Source organism: Coptis chinensis, chromosome 7, assembly GCF_015680905.1.
Source record: "Coptis chinensis isolate HL-2020 chromosome 7, ASM1568090v1, whole genome shotgun sequence".
Taxonomy (NCBI): Eukaryota; Viridiplantae; Streptophyta; class Magnoliopsida; order Ranunculales; family Ranunculaceae; genus Coptis; species Coptis chinensis.
Window position 1 is genome coordinate 77529422 of NC_141462.1, and position 18256 is coordinate 77547677.

The 18256-nt window shown below is 36.0% G+C and overlaps 1 long non-coding RNA gene across 1 annotated transcript; it reads right to left on the minus strand.

The window, feature by feature from the left end:
- Positions 1-1685: 1685 nt before the first annotated feature.
- On the minus strand, positions 1686-2277 carry LOC147489039 (uncharacterized). Its single transcript, XR_015201614.1, has 3 exons — positions 2224-2277; positions 1895-1963; positions 1686-1823 (listed from the first exon to the last, which is right to left on the minus strand). It is a non-coding gene; the product is annotated as an uncharacterized LOC147489039 (long non-coding RNA).
- Positions 2278-18256: the final 15979 nt, after the last annotated feature.

Genomic DNA, 18256 nt, shown 5'->3' on the forward strand with positions numbered 1-18256 from the left:
TTGGGTATTTAAAGCGGACATGATGTAAGTCAATATCACCTCTCACACTGGCTAGTGTGTCGTCTTCATCATTTCTTGAATCTATCTTTGGTTTACTGTCAAGAATGTTGAAAATAGACCTTGTGAGTCCTTGGCTTTGTTACTTTTCAGCCATTGCATTGGCTTGAGAAATGTTCATGGCCCAATGGTCAGAGCAAAGAAAACCTGCAAACAGATGTAGATTAGAACTATATCTAATCGATATGAAAGAAAAACAACAATCAATTAACATTCTACCGTGAAAAATTTATTAAATGTGGATATTTTATCTTTCACAAGACAAGCTCCAATATAGAAAATGGTAGCAATAGTTGAATAGAGAACATAATTCGCAAAAACAAACCTAAACCACTAATGATGCCTAGCTGGTGTTTTCAATAGTCCATAGTCTACAACTCCCAATATGAACTATCATCTAGATGGGGCGCAAGTCTAGGCCTAGTTATCAGGAGGTAAAACTTACTAGATGGGATGTCGCCTAGCTTGGTGCAATCAACTGAAAGTCAAGTACTTGCGGCCTTACTGGAACCCTCAAAGATGGACATCCTGCTATCTTGCCATCTGGGCTTGTTTGTCATACTGCTATCATCTGATTGTAGTTGTACTTACGCGTGACAAAGGCACGAGCATCAAATTGGGATCTCCGAGCGAGCTTTTGGATTTGCAGACCATTCTATTCCTATCTTATTTGCATTCATCACCTACAACTACAATCAGATAAATAATTGGCATGAGCAAGTTAATAGATAGTTAACCTATACTACCATATAGCGTATTATGTAGGACGAAAAGCATACCTGAATTCACAAGCTAGATCACTAGGAGACAAAAGAACAACTTGAGAAGGAAAGCTTAATTTATCAACACCCTTCATTTTATCATCCTACTGCATCCTGGTGTTATAGATATGCTTCTTGTTGATGCATGCTTAAGTTACATTCTTACGTCATTGAGAATCCATGATTAAAACCTCACACCAAAGGCAATAACAAATAAGCAAGAAATGAGAATATTGCAGCAATATCATTTAACTTAACACCGAAATAATAAGCCTGCAAAGTTTGAATTTCTCAATTTGATAATACGATAGAGATTTTAGCGATATTGTAATTAACCATAAATTCCAATCCTTCATACCAGTATTTCAATAGTCCAAAATCTGTAACTACCAACATGAACTTCGCCTTAACTAAAACCCATTGATTAGGAAGCAAACATATTACGTTAGGTTAGGTAGGATCAACAGAAAATCATGCATTATACTTATTCGACTTAAAGCAATGACACAATGGTTCCCAATCCCAAAACAACAATAAAGAACTAGGCCCTCCATATTTACAACAAAAAAAAAACTTAAAAAGGAGATGCCAAAAAATTTCTAGCAACATCTTGTTGAACAAACTTCAATTAACAAAAGAGTGGGCTTCACAAACGCTATTAACAAACTTGCTGTCAAAGTATAATGGCTTAGCCAGACTAATGGTAATTGGTAAGTAAGATACTAGCCGCTATAGTAGCAGAAACAAACAAAAAAAACGAAGAAGAGAGCACCTAGAATTAAGAAGCAAACCTGATGTCAGTGAAGAGACCATCGTCAAGTCCTTATTCTTTCTTTCTCAATTGGAGCGACATGACAAATTTAGAGTCTAGATTAGACCAGAATTCCCTCGCCGGGCATCAAGAGAGTGCACAAATCAACACATGTGATCACCCATTCCACTTGAACACGTGTAACAGTAGCTTTAACCAAGTTCAATGGATTCACATCTTCTGTCAATACAGTCCTGATAATGCCAGCCACGATTAGAGCCAATGCCTTGCTATAGTGGAAAACCTCTACTCCAAGAGAAATTACCTTCAATTCAAGGACAAAATCAACATCTTCGACCTTCAAAACAACTCCACGCAGTCCTTGCTCAAAGACCTAAAAGACAAAGGAATATAAATGCCTCATAAGGTCCAAATAAATTTATCGTGTAATGCAAAGTCTGGATAGAGTATATTTGCCAGTCTAGGCAATACTAAGCTCCCCTGGGCATGAGGCAAAATGGGTAAGCTAAAGCCCAGGTGCAATTTGACTGCATACTGTTGAAATAACATTATTTCATAAACTTAACAAGTTTCAGGCGGTTTACCCTCAAAGTGCTTTTCTTAATTCATATTTTGTAGTAAATAAAAAATTACCTCAATAAGTACTTGTGCTTCAGACGGAGTTTTTGATATGGAAAACACTGCCTTTTCGAAGTGTCTTGGAGTCTTTGCAATGATAGTGAAAGAGGAAGCTCAAAATGTGAGTAGAGAATAATTATATTGTGACTCACTATTTGGATAACGTTGGTTTATATTACCATACACACGGACACCTATCTCTATGTAAATCAATGATGATGACTTTTGACACATCAATAGGTTCAAATAGTAGGGTCAAATAAGTGGGTTGAAGTAGCATTACTGAAGGAAAAGTTGCAAAGTCAATGATGAGTTTGCAGAGTTTACTAGTTAAGATCGACCAAATATATATATATATATATATATATATATATATATATATATATATATATATATATATATATATATATATATATGTTATATAATATATATCTATTTCGGAATCGTAATGATTTGAATTGAAAGGATTAGGGAAATCTATTTAAATAGCAAAGTCAAGACCAGGGGCAAGGCGCATCCCCTGGCTTAGATAATGAAAAAAGATCCGTACTTTCAAAATGAAGAAAGATACAACCACAAGTTCCAAATAAAAGGTCCTCAATTGACGTTGAAATCAACCAGTATTTGCACACAATAGAAATTCCGGTCAAGCCACAACGACTCAAAGAGAACTCCTATACGTAAAACTTATTAGATCACCAAAGAGTAAAGCCTTGATGGATAAGATAACATCCTCCTTTGCCAATAACTTTGCAACTGCTGAGCTTCACGAGAGAGAGATAGAAGGTGGGTGGGGTTGGTCTGTGTGTATGAGTGTGTGTGTGTGTGTGTGTGTGGGGGTCATTAACCATCAAGAGCCTCGAAATGATGACGTTTTTTGATTGGAAAGAAGTCATTGTTATCTCAATGTTAAGTTGAATTGTTCTGACCCTGACGTCAATCATGACACGAAGGCTGATGCTGTGGCAAAGAAAGGGACGTGTATTCTTTTCTAATGTTAACACTTAACATAATATGTTAGTTGTTTTGGTTTTACTCAAAGTAGTGTCTCTTCCCAAAATTCCTTTCATTCTCATCAGCGTATTTCAACATTCTATTGAATGAAAGACCATGACTAATAAAAAGACCAGTAAAGTAATTTACTCCATTGACAACAGATCTAACTTAAAGGCGTTTACAAAACAAATCAAAGCACATGACCACAAGTTCTAAGAGAGGAGGCACTCAAATCTTACATGCTAACATACCTGCACGGCTGCACATTAGCTTAATTGCATATCATATGTAACCCTAACATAGTTACCTCAATGAAGGCACGAGGATACGGACACTTCTGTTTCTTTGATAACTTCAGAAGGTATTCTGCAGCAGTGCGGCCATCCCGTCTGCCAGTAGCATAAACATCCTTAGCACTCTAGCTGTGGCGCCTATATCAAGGATGACTAAGAAGGGCCAGTTCTTATCTATCTGAAAGAAGATATTTCTAGGACTCAAGTCAGCACCAATAAACTCGTTCACCTACAAAATATCTATATTATTAAATATAAACATGTAGATTCTATCAATAGTAAGAAGTAGATTGTGTATTAGTGTATATGAGGCTTACATCCCTTAAATGGTCAGGCTAGATTGAGAAGGAGACTGTGTATCAGTGTTTATGAGGCTTACATCCCTTAAATGGTCGGGCTATCTAGATTGACATGCATCATGGCATTACAAATTGACATCCCTATAGACAATATGTATTAATATATTTAGTTTTGGAGAATATCTCTCCACCATGGACATCATCCTCCGAAACAACACATCTCATGAGCATGTCTAATTTTGCCAAATATTAAAATGCTACATCCAAAGTCTCCAATCAATAGAAAAGAAAAACCGTACCTTGAAGCCTTATGAAGGAGATGAAGTACACTGATCCAAGAGAGGAAGAGATGCGTCCACACTCCACCTTCAAATTAGTTATAACTCTGATTAGGCCACAAAATTGGGATGGAATTTCATTTCATTAGGTTGAAGAAGAATAGTTACGACCTAGGGCTTTTGAGAAGGGACTAAATTCGTTTGTTCTTCCAATTTTAAAAAATCGGTGCTTGCAATTATAAAAATCGATACTTACCTTGTTAAGTTAGAGAGTGGAAAACGAGATATTTGGGAGGCTGGGAGCACAACGGGGCGCGCAGTTGCCATCCTGAGTTCATGCATTATCTAATCGTGTCCTCCTTTTCTGCGATTTCTGTTTTCTATTTTGCATATCTATTCCGAGATATTTGGTTTAAGATTAGTTATATCGGTTGAGTGCCGAGATATTTGGTTTAATTTCAATTATTTCGATTGAGTGCGAGATAACTAAAATTTCCTATTATATCAGTGCCACACCATGCGAGATAATTATATTTTGGTCTATCTCAGATATGTAAGAATCGAGATAACATATTTCAACTCGTAGTTAATAACTAGTTTATGGGACATATTATCTCGCTAATCAGCATAACTGAGATAAGGATAGTTTTAGAACCGAGATAAAAACCCTTTTTTTTAGTAGTGTATATATATCCTAATAGGCGCCTTAAATTACGAGTGTTTCTATGCCACCCCCAAACAAAAATATGTTTTGTCATCAAAGTATAAAAATAAGAAGGATAGAAAATAAAATGGAAACACGTAAAAATTTTAGAACACCTGCGAAACAAATTTAGAACATACTAATATAGATAAAGAAAAATATACGCAACTCTATATGAGTTCCACCCATTATGGGAATAACAAAAATTACATTGCTTGGGACATAAGCAGACACGAACAAAAAGTAAAACTTACCTCATATCCAACACTAAACGTTGTCCCCCCCTTCTATAAAGAAGTGAGGTTCCTTTGTGTCCTACCAAGCCAGGCCATGATAATTTGTCAGGCCTCACGCCATTTATCATCTACCTTTGCTAACCTGTTAAGCGCCACTTGGTCGGATGGGGTGTAAGGTGCAACCCGATTAGGTTGTAACCTCCACCCCGACTGAATCATCGCACGAAAAAAGCATATAATGCAATTGGTGGGTCTTTCAATGTCAACCCCAACCCAATCCGTGAAATGGGTACAAAACTAAGGAAAGAAAAATAACTTTATGCGGCAAACCAAGACAGGCATAAGAAGGTACTTATGCTTCATACTATGGACTCGTGCTAAACTAGACACTAAGGTATGGGGAAGGTCATAGAGCATACGTCCCTCAGCTAGAGCAAGAAAGACGTCATAAATGGCGTTATACGTAGAAAAAAAACGTCATTCCCCTAAGATATTCAGCATGATAAATAACATAATAGTGCCCATGTTAAGGGGCAAGCTACCAAAGGCTACGTTATATTGCCCTTGGTCCTCTATACGAAAAATCCCCGCCCCATAGGTCTCATGCAATTACTTATAATTGTAGATGTACATATTATCAGCCGTATAGCCTCATGAGTTTTGGGCATCAGGCATAGAAAGTCCAATAATAAAGGCCAACAAAAACTTGATTAAGTCTATTGTTACATCATCAATGGTGACAGAGAACACTTGTTCCCCATCCGGTCGATAAAAGAACTTACAATGATCATAGAAATAAGTAGTAAGTGCAGGAGAATAAGTTTCATCAGCACTTACCATTACAGGCTGCCATCCTGATTGCACAATTAAGTCGCGGAGCTAGTACCCATAGGTGTCACTCATGAGCAATTCTTCAAAGGACTGCTCCGGTATAATTTGAGGAGATTTCATCGCAAATAAACACACTAATTAATGAACTCCTGGAAGTGACTATGGAAAACCCCATAAAAAAGAGCTGGAGGTCTGTTGAGGTCAGTGCGCGGGCGTGCTCTGAATGGCTTATGTCAGAGGGCAGGCGCTCTACTCTAACAAAAGGAGATTCTGCGATACTGGAAATTGGGCGCAGACGCGCTCTGTGCTAGTGCAAAAGAAGAGCGTGCACGCTCTGAGCTGGGCCTGTGGTATGAAATTGTGAGGTACGGTGTGAAGTATATGGTGTACCATGTATTTATAGAGCACTAGTTTCTTAAACAAAGTCCTCAAGGTTCCCTAATTGATAAGGAAAGAGATGGAATGAGAAAAGGGTGCTAAAAACCAAAATAGAAACAGCTGAGAGACACCTCAGTAGCCATTCTACATGGTTGTAACATCCTATCAAAATAGCAATCTCAATGCCTCTAACACTTGAGGTTGCACCAAACAACAGTAGCTAATTCTAGCTACACCACATTAGCAGCATGCTCATATATAAACTATATTCTTACAACCTTGCAATATTAACTTCCAAAAACATTTAGATAGGGTAAATACAATGCTAAACAAATAATGACACCCCCAAACAAGTCGGAAAGGTGGGATTCATGAGAAATATATGCCATACTTGGACAAAAATTAAAGGGTTATTTAGACTTTGGTCCTACTATTAATAGTGAAATTAGGCTTTGGTCCTACTTTTCAAATTTATTTGGCTTTGGTCTTACTTTTTTCCTTGACTGTGAGTTAATATAGTTGGCCCTGGTCAAGTTGCTTGTTATTTCAAAATAGCTAGAATACCCCTCCATGTGCATGTCACTTGTTTTTATGATGATGTATTCGTTTCGCCACGTGTCGATATAAGGTGTGGTAACAGAGAACTAAAAATTCAGACCGTCAATTTGTTGTTGTGCACATCTCGAGGAGTTAGTGAACAAGGAGGGAAAATTCCCACCATTTTTCTCTCTCACTCCACCTGATCATGTTGTATGAAACCTAACTCTCTTTCTCTCTCTTTCTCTCTCAAGCTAAGCTTTCCTAATTTTTGTCAAAATCGAAACTTTTTACTCTCAAAACTAACATCTCATCATGGGTTTTTGTCAAAACCAAAGCATTCATTTCCAAGCATGAGGGAAGTTTTTGTGGTTAGTTCGGGTGGTGTTGATGTGATCTACACTAGTTATTTCTACTGATAAACGAGTTTGCTCTCGAGATTTCTCCCCTTTCTTAACTGTTGCAGACCGTGAACCCTTTTGTTCTGCATTGTAAGTATAAAGCTTTGATTTTTATATGAGTTGAATATAAGTTTGCATACATGAATCTGTTTGGTGATGGTTTTTACATGAATTTGTTTAGTTAGTTCTTTTCATTCGCACTCATACCACATAATTTTATGGGAAATAATTTTAGGGTTCAGCACGAATTGTGATTGATTATGTTGCATGTTTCTTGCATGTAAATGGACTAAAAACTAATCTTTTAACTTTTTGTGAGTCTAAAAACTAATATTTTATTGTGCACTAGGATTAAAAGCCAATTTTTAATTTGTTATGATATTTTATTAAAGTGTTTGATATTGAATGCATGTGGAATAGTACATGAAGTGTTTGTTTTGGGGTCCTTTGTTTTGATATTTGATGTCCCTATCCTTTTTCTAATTGTATGTTGTTGTTATGTCCAGTACTATGGCCCGTCCTTTGTTAGGTAAGAAGTCTTTTGTGATACATTATGGTGAAAATTGGGAGACAACTATCCCTGGGAAGGTTAATAGTAATGATTACAAAGGTGGTATGTAAAAGTATGTGAAAGTTGATGGGGATGAGTTATGTTTGATAGATTTGAAAAGGGATGTCCAAAAATTGGTTGGTGAAGGAGTTGGTTTTCAGGTTGCAAGTATCAGTCAAGGGTATATATGTAAAATAACACAGGATAAGGACCTTATGTATCTGTCGGATGAGCTTAAACCTAAGAAAGACAAAAAAATACCACATATTTGTTTTTCCAATTCCAACAAGTAAAAAACCTACTAGAGCTCCTGTAATTCCCTCCACTGCTGCTCCAGTTAAGTCCCCAACAAAAATTGCTCTACCAGTTAAGTCCTCCAAAAATAATGGTCCACCAGTTAAGTCATCCAAACCAATGTTTCCAGTAGTCAAGTCCCCCCAGAAGATTCCTCCTCCAGTTAATTCCTTCAAAAAAATGTCTCCAGCAATCAAGTCCCCCCAGAAGATTCCTCCTCCAGTCAAGTCCCCCCAAAATATTCCTTCATAAGCGCCCACAACTCTAAAGAACAAAAGTGTACAAATTAGTCAGAGTGTTAGGAGATCCCAAAGATTCACAAAAACTCCCCAACCTTCTCAAACATCAGTTAACCTTACTAGTATTGTACTTCAAAATACTCCCAAAGGTAAAAGGCTCAAATACTCCCAAAAGTCACTTTTAAGAAGGTCTACAAGGCTTCACATACTGGTTACTAAACCAATTTTAGGTCATAATGGAGAGCCATTGGTGTTGGAAATTTCTGATGAAAAAGTGGCAGAAGATGTTGAGGGATCTAAGAATATGGTGGAGTCTCAGTTACCACCCTTGGATCAGGATTTTTGTACTCAGAATATTCATGAATATCTTGATGAACAAGAACATGCTAGTAAGGGATTAAATAATGTTGAGAATATGGTTTATGAATCTGATAATGCTAAAAATGCTGAGTTAAATGCTGAGTTAAATGGTAAGTTGAATGGTGGTTTGAATGGTGAGTTGAATGATGGTCTGAATGGTAAGTTTAATGGTGGTTTGAATGATGAGTTGAATGCTGGAAGTGATGATGAAGGGGATAAGTATAAGTATGATAAAACCTTTGGCCCAATTTTTGGCAGTTGGATGGATGGAGGCTATGACAGTGCTGAAAATGAATCTGATGATGATGAGTACGATCCAACAAATAGTGATTACTCAGATAATGACTTAGATAATGACATAGATCTAATGGTGGTGGATGAAGAAGTACATAATTTAGAAGAAGAGTTACAAGGCTCTGTGTTGGCCAATGTTATGGGGCTATCAAGAAACATCTATGAGGAAGATGAGGTGGCAAAGGTGGTAGACCCAGTAGTTGAGAAGTTTGGGTTATGTGAGTTGAAGCCCAAGATAAGCTGGCCTACTGTTGAGGCTTGCAGGGAGTTTTTTGTGACAATGGCAATTAAACATAGGTTTAGTTTTAGACAAGTTAGAAATGACAGGTTCAAGGTGATTCTAGTATGTAAAGAGCCATCATGTAAGTGGACTGTATCTGCTAGTATAACCAAAAAAGACATGCACACCTTCATTCTTAGGAAATTTCATGATGTACATACATATGAAGCTGATGAGAAGAACAAGAACACACAGGCTAAAGCACCTTGGGTTGCTAAAGTATTTCTAGATAAGATGAGAGGTCATCCAGATTTCAAACCAATTGATATAGTAAAAGAGGTGTTTAATAAATATAGAGTGAGCATATCATACTAGACTGCTTGGAAGAGTAGATGGGTGATGCTTGAAGCAATACATAGAAATTATGAAGAAGGTTATAGACTAGTCCCTGAGCTGTGTAGGTAGATATTTAAGAGAAACCCAAGTAGCATTGCCAAGCATTTTGTGAGTGATGGAACTAACTCTAATAGGGAAATTAAAAAAATATTAGAAACAACAGTAAATCCTAATAGGAAAGATTGGTCTAAGCGTCTAACTGATGCCTTGTGGGAGTATAGGACTGCTTTTAAAACTCCTATAGGTATGTCTCCTTTTAGACTTATGTTTGGAAAACCTTATCACTTGCCTGTTGAATTGGAGCACCGTGCTATGTGGGATATAAAAATCCTTAACTTCAATTTTGATGAGGCAGGTGTCAGGCGCAAATTGCAATTAAATGAGCTTGAAGAAATCCGTAGCAATTCTTATGATCTCGCAAAGGATTATAAAGTTAACATGAAACATTTTCATGATAAACAAATTTTGCGTAAAGAGTTTGTAGTTGGTCAAAAGGTCTTGCTTTACAACTCCCGTTTGCATATTTTCTCAGGGAAATTAAAAACCCGTTGGTCTGGTCCTTTTCTGGTTACTGATGTCACCCCTTATGGGGAATCACCTTGGTAAATCCCAAGGACAACAATACCTTTCAATTCAATGGCCAACGGTTAAAATATTTTCACGAGTTAATGTCCCCTAATGTGGAGGATGTCCTTTTACAGGACCCTGTCTATGAGGATTGACTTTTGTTGTTAGTGTACTTTCTTTCATTTTCATATATTAGCGAGTGCATCATTCAGGTAACCGGGCCCTCCCTCTGGAGTGTGTGGCTGTAAGTACCGGATCCCGGATCCTAAGTCCATGTTTAACATAATTCACGTTTTCCACTCTTACATGTTTTTTCGGTTTTTGAGTCATGTTTCTCTATGGTGTGAATTATGTCTTTCTTGCTTTATTGTTTTCCTTTATATTAATCCGTATTCATAAAAAGTAAGAAATAAAGAAAACCATAAAAATAGTAATCTAGCAAGTCTCGGGAATTTGACTTTAAAAGACTCACATTTTTAAACAAATTTGTTAAACTATGTTGTCTAAAATTTGTTTCGGGATGGGGTGTTTGGTCTTTTCTTTTCTTGATCTCTCAACTTCCTATTCTTGTTGTTTAAGCCGTTTAGTAGTATTTTGATTCGGGTAGACAATATCTATAAATTTAGATTTTATTTGATCACATAACTTATGTCATGCACGCACTATGAGGCATTTTCCATTTTCTTACATGTCAACCACGGTTAGATTTGAGATTTTTATGGATAATTGGATTGCAATCTATTTGCTGATCATTTTAATAGCTCATTCGCAAAAATCAGACCGTTAACTAATCGAGAATTTAAGTTTTAAGTTTGCGCGCATAAGGACAGAATGGGCATTTTTCAAATTTGTTTGGGCTTGGGCCCAAAACCTCACAGTCACGTGCCTCGCACGTGAGTCTCCAAAACAGCCAAAAACCCTTCGCGTTCATCTTCTTCATTTCACGCCTCAATCAGTTCGAGCAAAACCAAAAAAATAATAAAATAATAATAATAATAAAAAAAAAAAAAAAAAAAAAAATCGCGTGCCCACTCCACTCAAACCAAATTTCGATTCCTTGTTTCATTACCTCTCCCCCACCTTACCATAACCCCATTTTCGAATTCAAAAACCTCAATGGCTGCTAAAAATTGCAAAATTCTTCCCGAACAAGTTTTCACCTTCAACCAATTTCCCCCCTTTTATGGTGATGAGATGATGCGTAGGAGATGGAAGAAGTTGTGGTATACGGAGAATGATTTTTACCATCCGGATTTGGTTTTGAATTTTTACAAGAAGAGGGAAATTTATGATAGGAAGATTTTTGTGAAGGTGAATGGGACGAGGAGAGAAGTGTGTACGGGTATGTTGTCTAGGATTATGGACGTTGATACAAGACACAATCTCGTAATCACAGTACAGGAATCGCAGCGGGGTGGGATCGAGGCATTGATGAAAGAGATTGTATTGGAAGGAGAGTACAATGCGAGATCGCATTGTGTTCGACAATTGTCTCTGAGAACCAACCAGCTGGCTGTAGCTCAGTGGGTTGGTAAGAACATCATTGGCACCTCAAAAGTCAGTGACATCAGTTTGAACTGTCTGCACGTTCTCTGGGTATTGCAGGAAAAGAGGTATGATTTTTGCATCCCCGACTTTGTGTTAAATATGATTAGAGGCATTGGAAAGCCATACTGCACCCTTCTCTGTATTGATTACTAAGATCATGCTGCATTTTGGAGATGTTCCGAAAACTAATCGGATTATGTTGAAGTTGCATTCAAATGCAAAGATTTATTCGGAATGTATTTAGAAGACGTGGCGATTGCCTAAGGATAGGGTTGTTGATTCGGATGATGATGAGGAAGATACGACATGTTTTGAGGCCAATGCCTTGGAAAAGGCTACTTTTGATATAGAACGCATGGCATTGCTTCATCGTGGCCTGCATTCTCTTAATGCCATTTGTGTGGATCTGCAGACTAGGCAGGTTAACATCCATCAGAATTTTGAGGAGCCTAGTGCTAATAATCGGGAGCTCCAGGCTATCATGGAGACCCTAGTCCAGCGTGATAAGGAGCGTGAGGAATCCATGAACGCATATTTAGAGGGTCAGCGGAAGTTCCAAGTAGAAGTTCTACGACGCTTGCCACCTTATCATGAACACATATCATTTGATAAATGTAAAAACAATGGTTTTACCTACTCTTAACTAGTTATGATATGAATAAGTGAAACTAAATGCTATTTACGCTATATGATCAAAGTTTACTCTCGTTATCGTTCAATATGTGGAGTAGAGAATTCGTCCCACTCCTAGCTCGTTTAGATGTAACGTTTCCTAGTTTAATTAATTCTAACAAAAACAATGAGAGTAACGTAATGAAATTATGCTAAGACGGTGATTTAACTAATTTAGATGTTATGATTTAAACTATGACAATTCAATACTACGATGTGAATATGGGAAGGAATTAGGGGGATTTGATTCCACCTTGAATTCAACTTAATAAACTAGCATAGATTTGTTGTAATACTAATCTTGATGTTTTCATATAAAGATTGGGTCTTTCTAATCCCTAATTATTCATGACAATCTCTACCAACTAATAATTAGCATGTGAGGCAATTTAAACTCATTCTCATGGCAAATTAACTATCTTTTAGAGTGGAATAGATTATTACAACTACTTCTACACTAACACAATAAGTTTTCATCAAAGCTTCCTCAAACCCCTCTAATAGAGGTTTTAGCTTTGATTCATCAAACTATCATTAATGAATGAATAAGAAGAAGACATCCTTGAAGAAATGTAACATTACTTTATTTAATCTAATGAAAAAGAGTCTAATGATTTAAAACTGTATTAAAAACTAAGTACTGACTAATTAATTAAATATAATCTAGGAGTGATTAAGAGTTTGGCCTTAGTCCTCTTTATATAGAAGAGACTAGGTCTAAAAATTCGTGCATGGGCTTTGGATCCATGTTTTGGGCCATGAAATCAAGCCCAAAACTTGGTTACTTCGGTCTAAAAAGGGTTTATCTGTTAGAAATTATTGTAACATTCTTTTTGCCCACTTTTGCTCTTCTGACTGGGTCTAAGCTTAAACCATTAGAAAGCTCTTCCCGAGACGGTCAATTTGACATATGGTAGGCCCAATTCCGAAGTCTGAGTCCAAAGATACGGCCTTCGGAAGTTCTGCTGACTTTTATACGCTATTTCTGCCCGCGTTGACTTTGACTTTTCAGCTTTAACCGGACTTTAAAAAGGCTTTTTCTCCTTGAATCTTGGCCTTTAATCATAGAACTTCTTAGCAACCAATATTTGCTCATTTATCTCGCAAAAGGGAGACATTTCTTCACATAATTGACTCCAATGCCTGAAATACATAAAAGCACGTAAACTGCACTAACTCTTATTTATCAATCACATAATTGGTCTAAAAGCAATATTGTTAAGGGGTTAAAACTAAAGTTTTGGGCTCTTATTAAACCACCCCCAAACAGCATTTTGCTTGTCCTCAAGCAAATATGAAAAATTAAATAAGTGACCAAAAATAGAGTTCTAACTAATCTTGTTTCACCGAGTGCGATTGCATTGACCATATGCAACAATACCTTAAACCATTAGGAATTCCCTAGTGGACGAGTTATAGCCTCGTGAAAGTTTTCCAGTGAAGGTACTCACAAACTTCATCTATACTAGTCCACTAGGGAATTCCTAATGGTTTAAGGCCTTGTTGCATATGGTCAATGCAATCGCACTCGGCGAAACAAGATTAGTTAGAACTCCATTTTTGGTCACTTATTTTAATTTTTCATATTTGTTTGAGGACAAGCAAAATGCTGTTTCGGAGTGGTTTGATAAGAGTTCAAAACTATAGTTTTAACCCCCTTAATAATATTGCTTTTAGACCAATTATGTGATTAATAAATAAAAGTTAGTGCAGTTTACGTGCTTTTATGTATTTCGGGCATTGAAGTCAATTATGTGAAGAAATGTATTCCTTTTGCGAGATAAAGGAGCAAAGGTTGGTTACTAAGAAGTTCTATGATTAAAGGCTAAGATTCAAGGAGAAAAAACCTTTTTAAAGTCCAGTCAAAGCTGAAAAGTCAAAGTCAACGCGTGCAGAAATAGTGTATAAAAGTCAGCAGAACTTCTGAAGGTCGTATCTTTGGACTCAGACCTCGAAATTAGGCCTACCATATGTCAAAACGACCGGCTCGGGAAGAGCTTTCTAATGGTCTAAGTCTTGACCCAATCAGAAGAGCAAAAGTGGATGAAAAAAATATTGCAGTAACTTCCAGCAGAGAAACCCTTTTTGGACCAAAGTAACCAAGTTTTGGGCTTGATTTTATGGCCCAAAACATGGCTCCAAACCCATACACGAATTTGTAGACCTAGCCTCTTCTATATAAAGAGGACTAAGGCCAAACTCTTAATCACTCCTAGATTAGATTCATAATATATATTAGATTTAATTAATTAGTCAGTACTTAGTTTTTAATACTGTTTTGAATCATTAGACTCTTTTTCATTAGATTAAATAAAGTAATTTTATATTTCTACAAGGATGTCTTCTTATTCATTTATTAATGATAGTTTGATGAATCAAAGCTAAAACCTCCATTAGAGGGGTTTGAGAAAGCTTTGATAAAAACTTATTGTGTTAGTGTAGAAGTAGTTGTAATAATCTATTCCACTCTAAAAGGTAGTTAATTCGCCGTGAGAATGAGTTTAAATTGCCTCACATGCTAATTATTAGTTGGTAGAGATTGTCATGAATAATTAGGGATTAGAAAAACCCAATCTTTATGTGAAAACATCAAGATTAGGATTACAACAAATCTATGCTAGTTTATTAAGTTGAATTCAAAGTGGAATCAAATCCCCCTAATTCCTTCCCATATTCACATCATAGTATTGAATTGCCGTAGTTTAAATCATAACATCTAAATTAGTTAAATCACCGTCTTAGCATAATTTTATTACGTTACTCTCATTATTTTTGTTAGAATTAATTAAACTAGGAAACGTTACATCTAAACGAGCTAGGAGTGGAACGAATTCTCTACTCCACATATTGAACGATAATAAGAGTAGAACTTTAATCATATAGCGTAAATAACATTTAGTTTTACTTATTCATAGCATAACTAGTTAAGAGTAGGTAAAACTATTGTTTTTACATTTATCATCAAACATGACGGTTTATTGCATAAGTTCCATGATGGGTTACATAAGTTTTCTCTTGTCATTCTGCATCTTACACTCCAACTACATCATTTCATTCTGTTTGTGGGTGTATGCTTTTATATATTTTTCTATAAAGATCCCCAACTGTTTAGACTAGTAGTATATAGTTAACATCATATCATCCATCTTATGCATAGTCTTGGGGAATATGGCTTAAAATGACCCTGCACATATAGTCTTGAATATCTTACTATAAAGGATTCATGTTATGTTTTCTCGATGCATTCCATGGGAGTGCATCCTTAAGGTAACCAAACCACTCTACTTGGAATGTGTGGTTGTAAGTGTCAGAACCTTAGTCCACGTATATCTCGCATATTCTTTGTAAAACATTTTTTACTCGTCGTTTGAGTAAGTGTGAACCTGTGGAGTGAGTATACAATTTTTATTTTCTTTATTTTACATTTCTTTGTCCAAATGGTTGTTTTTCTCCGTTCTCCTTATGAAAGATTTTCGATACACCAATAGTTATGTGATTTTCTAAAAACAAAAACACGGACAATGGATTCCATATAGACCAACCCTTAGAAGTACTCAATCTCCATTCTTCTAAGGGCAGTTTGAGGATCAGTTATGTGTTACTAAGGGTCACCCATATCACCATGCATTTTTTGTCTCAGCTTAAACCACATAGATACCAATTGTCCCTTGCTCCCCAACGTATCATCACTTTACCCAAAAGAAGTCTGTACTTTCAATGTACCAAATGCATTATGGAGGCAACACCCAAATCCACAAACCCAACCACCTCCAGGGTTCATTCACCAATAACATCAAACCACCAAATACATTCAGACAAGGACAAGGTACCTACAACAATCAGAACAGAGAATTGGTTTCATCCTATTTTAACCAGAACTACCAAAAACCACCAAAGAGACCTAGTTCCACCACTCACTAGTGTCCGATCAAATAAACCATTCCATTAAGTCTTGCGAAGTAAAACCCCCAACACACATAACTGAAGCCACAGTCTGACTGGATTGGGTTCAATAAAGAGCCGACATGAAAGTTGCCTAAGATTACCTATTTGTTTTAAAAAAACTTAGCGTTTAGAATCACAGCTTTTTGAGTAAGAATTTCTTAAAACATCTCTCCATAGTTTCCCAAACTAGAGGATATAAAAATGGAAATTATACACCCCTGAGTAACCAAAATGATACCGGATTCACGTATAATTTTTATCTTCTTGTCAAAACCTTTATATGGGTAGAGATATCTTTTTCTTGAGAAAACCAACTAAAAAAAAACGAAACATCTCCAAACGATAATTAACAAAATAGAGTAACCCAAAGTGATACTATTCTCTGTTTAATTCTATATTTTTGCTCCACCTCTCTATTTTTACTCTCGCGTAGTGATAGACACGCTAGGACCCGACACTATCAAGAAGAAGGATATTCTAGACGTCGAGACGAGTCACGCACGGATTTTGACTAAGAATTTCCCTAGTGTCCGTGTAGTTGAATATATTTATTTTTCTTTTTCTTTCTTATGTGTATGACGTTTAGTATAAGTTTAATTATATGTTTAATATTATATGCTTATTTTATTTGTTTTATTGTGGAATTTGGTATATAAGTATAAGGTAATACAGATACATCATTCCAAATTTTTCCATTTATTTCTGCATTTCATATATGTTTTCAAAAATATAAAAACCTAAAAAGATTTCATAGTAGAATAATTATCCCTAGTATAATAAACCATGTATTTATCGTTCTATATAAAACAACCCACGCCCCTAACTTATTTGGGGGTGGCGTATTTTCATCATGAAGAACATAATACAGGTGTATCACCATTTTTGCTCATGTTTCTATGGTAATTTCTTTCCTTATCTCTTTATACTTTGAGGACAAAGCATAGTTCTATTTGGGGATAGTATAGTAACATTTTGCAAAAACTAAGCATTTTCTATATAGTAAATATAATAGTATATTTCTTTCTTTCTAAAAAAAATCAAAAATATTTTTCTGTTTAGTATTAAAATGTCTTATTTCCTTTTTCTGTGATGAATAAAAAGTTTAGAAGTCTCATTATAGCAATAGAGTAAATATTCATTCTTCGCACTTTGACTAATATACATACAATAGTTTTTGCATCTTTTCATGAATATCATGCATCAGCATTTGTTTGTATATAGTAGTGAGTTTCCGAGACCAAGATTAGAACAATTAAATTCCATATCCTGTAAGAATCTAGCCAAAAGGCTCATCTGAATGATTATTGAGTGATGACACAAAGGATGTCCAGATAGAAAGACCACACATCCACTTGCTTGATCACCATGCTATATCCAATGAGAGAATTTAGGCCCTTTTTGGATCAATACAGCCAAATAAACATTAAAACCCCAAAAAGATAGTTTTTCCTCTAGTTACCGCCATTGAGCCTTCACCATTTTCTAAAAGTCTTTTTATTCTTCACCAAAAATTCCTAACCCGTTACAACACACAATAAAAAACTTACCCAGCTGACGAGTTGAATAATTAGATGGATATCATAAAAAAAGAAGAGAATACCTTGTACAAAAACAGATCAGTTAGTTGCTTCGAAAAGAAAAGAAAGACCCATCAAAAATCGAAACTCCAAAAAAATCAAAGGAGTCAAAAATCGAATCTCCCAAAAGTTCAAAATCAAAAGGAGACGATATCATAAACAAAAGCAAAGTTATAACTCCCAAAATTCAAAATCATATGGAGTCACAAAGTCAAAGGGCTCAAATATCACAATTCTGAAGCAAAGAACAAAACGAGATTCTTCTCTAGTTACAAATACCTTGAAGACCCAATTTCTCAACTTATCAGATTTTGTTTTTCCTTTCCTTACTTCTTTCTAAACCATCACCCTAGCCCCGTAACTCCTAATAAAAAACTTCTAGCTCAATTAGGAATAGGATGGTGTGATAGTAAGTGGCAAGCATGATCAATCGA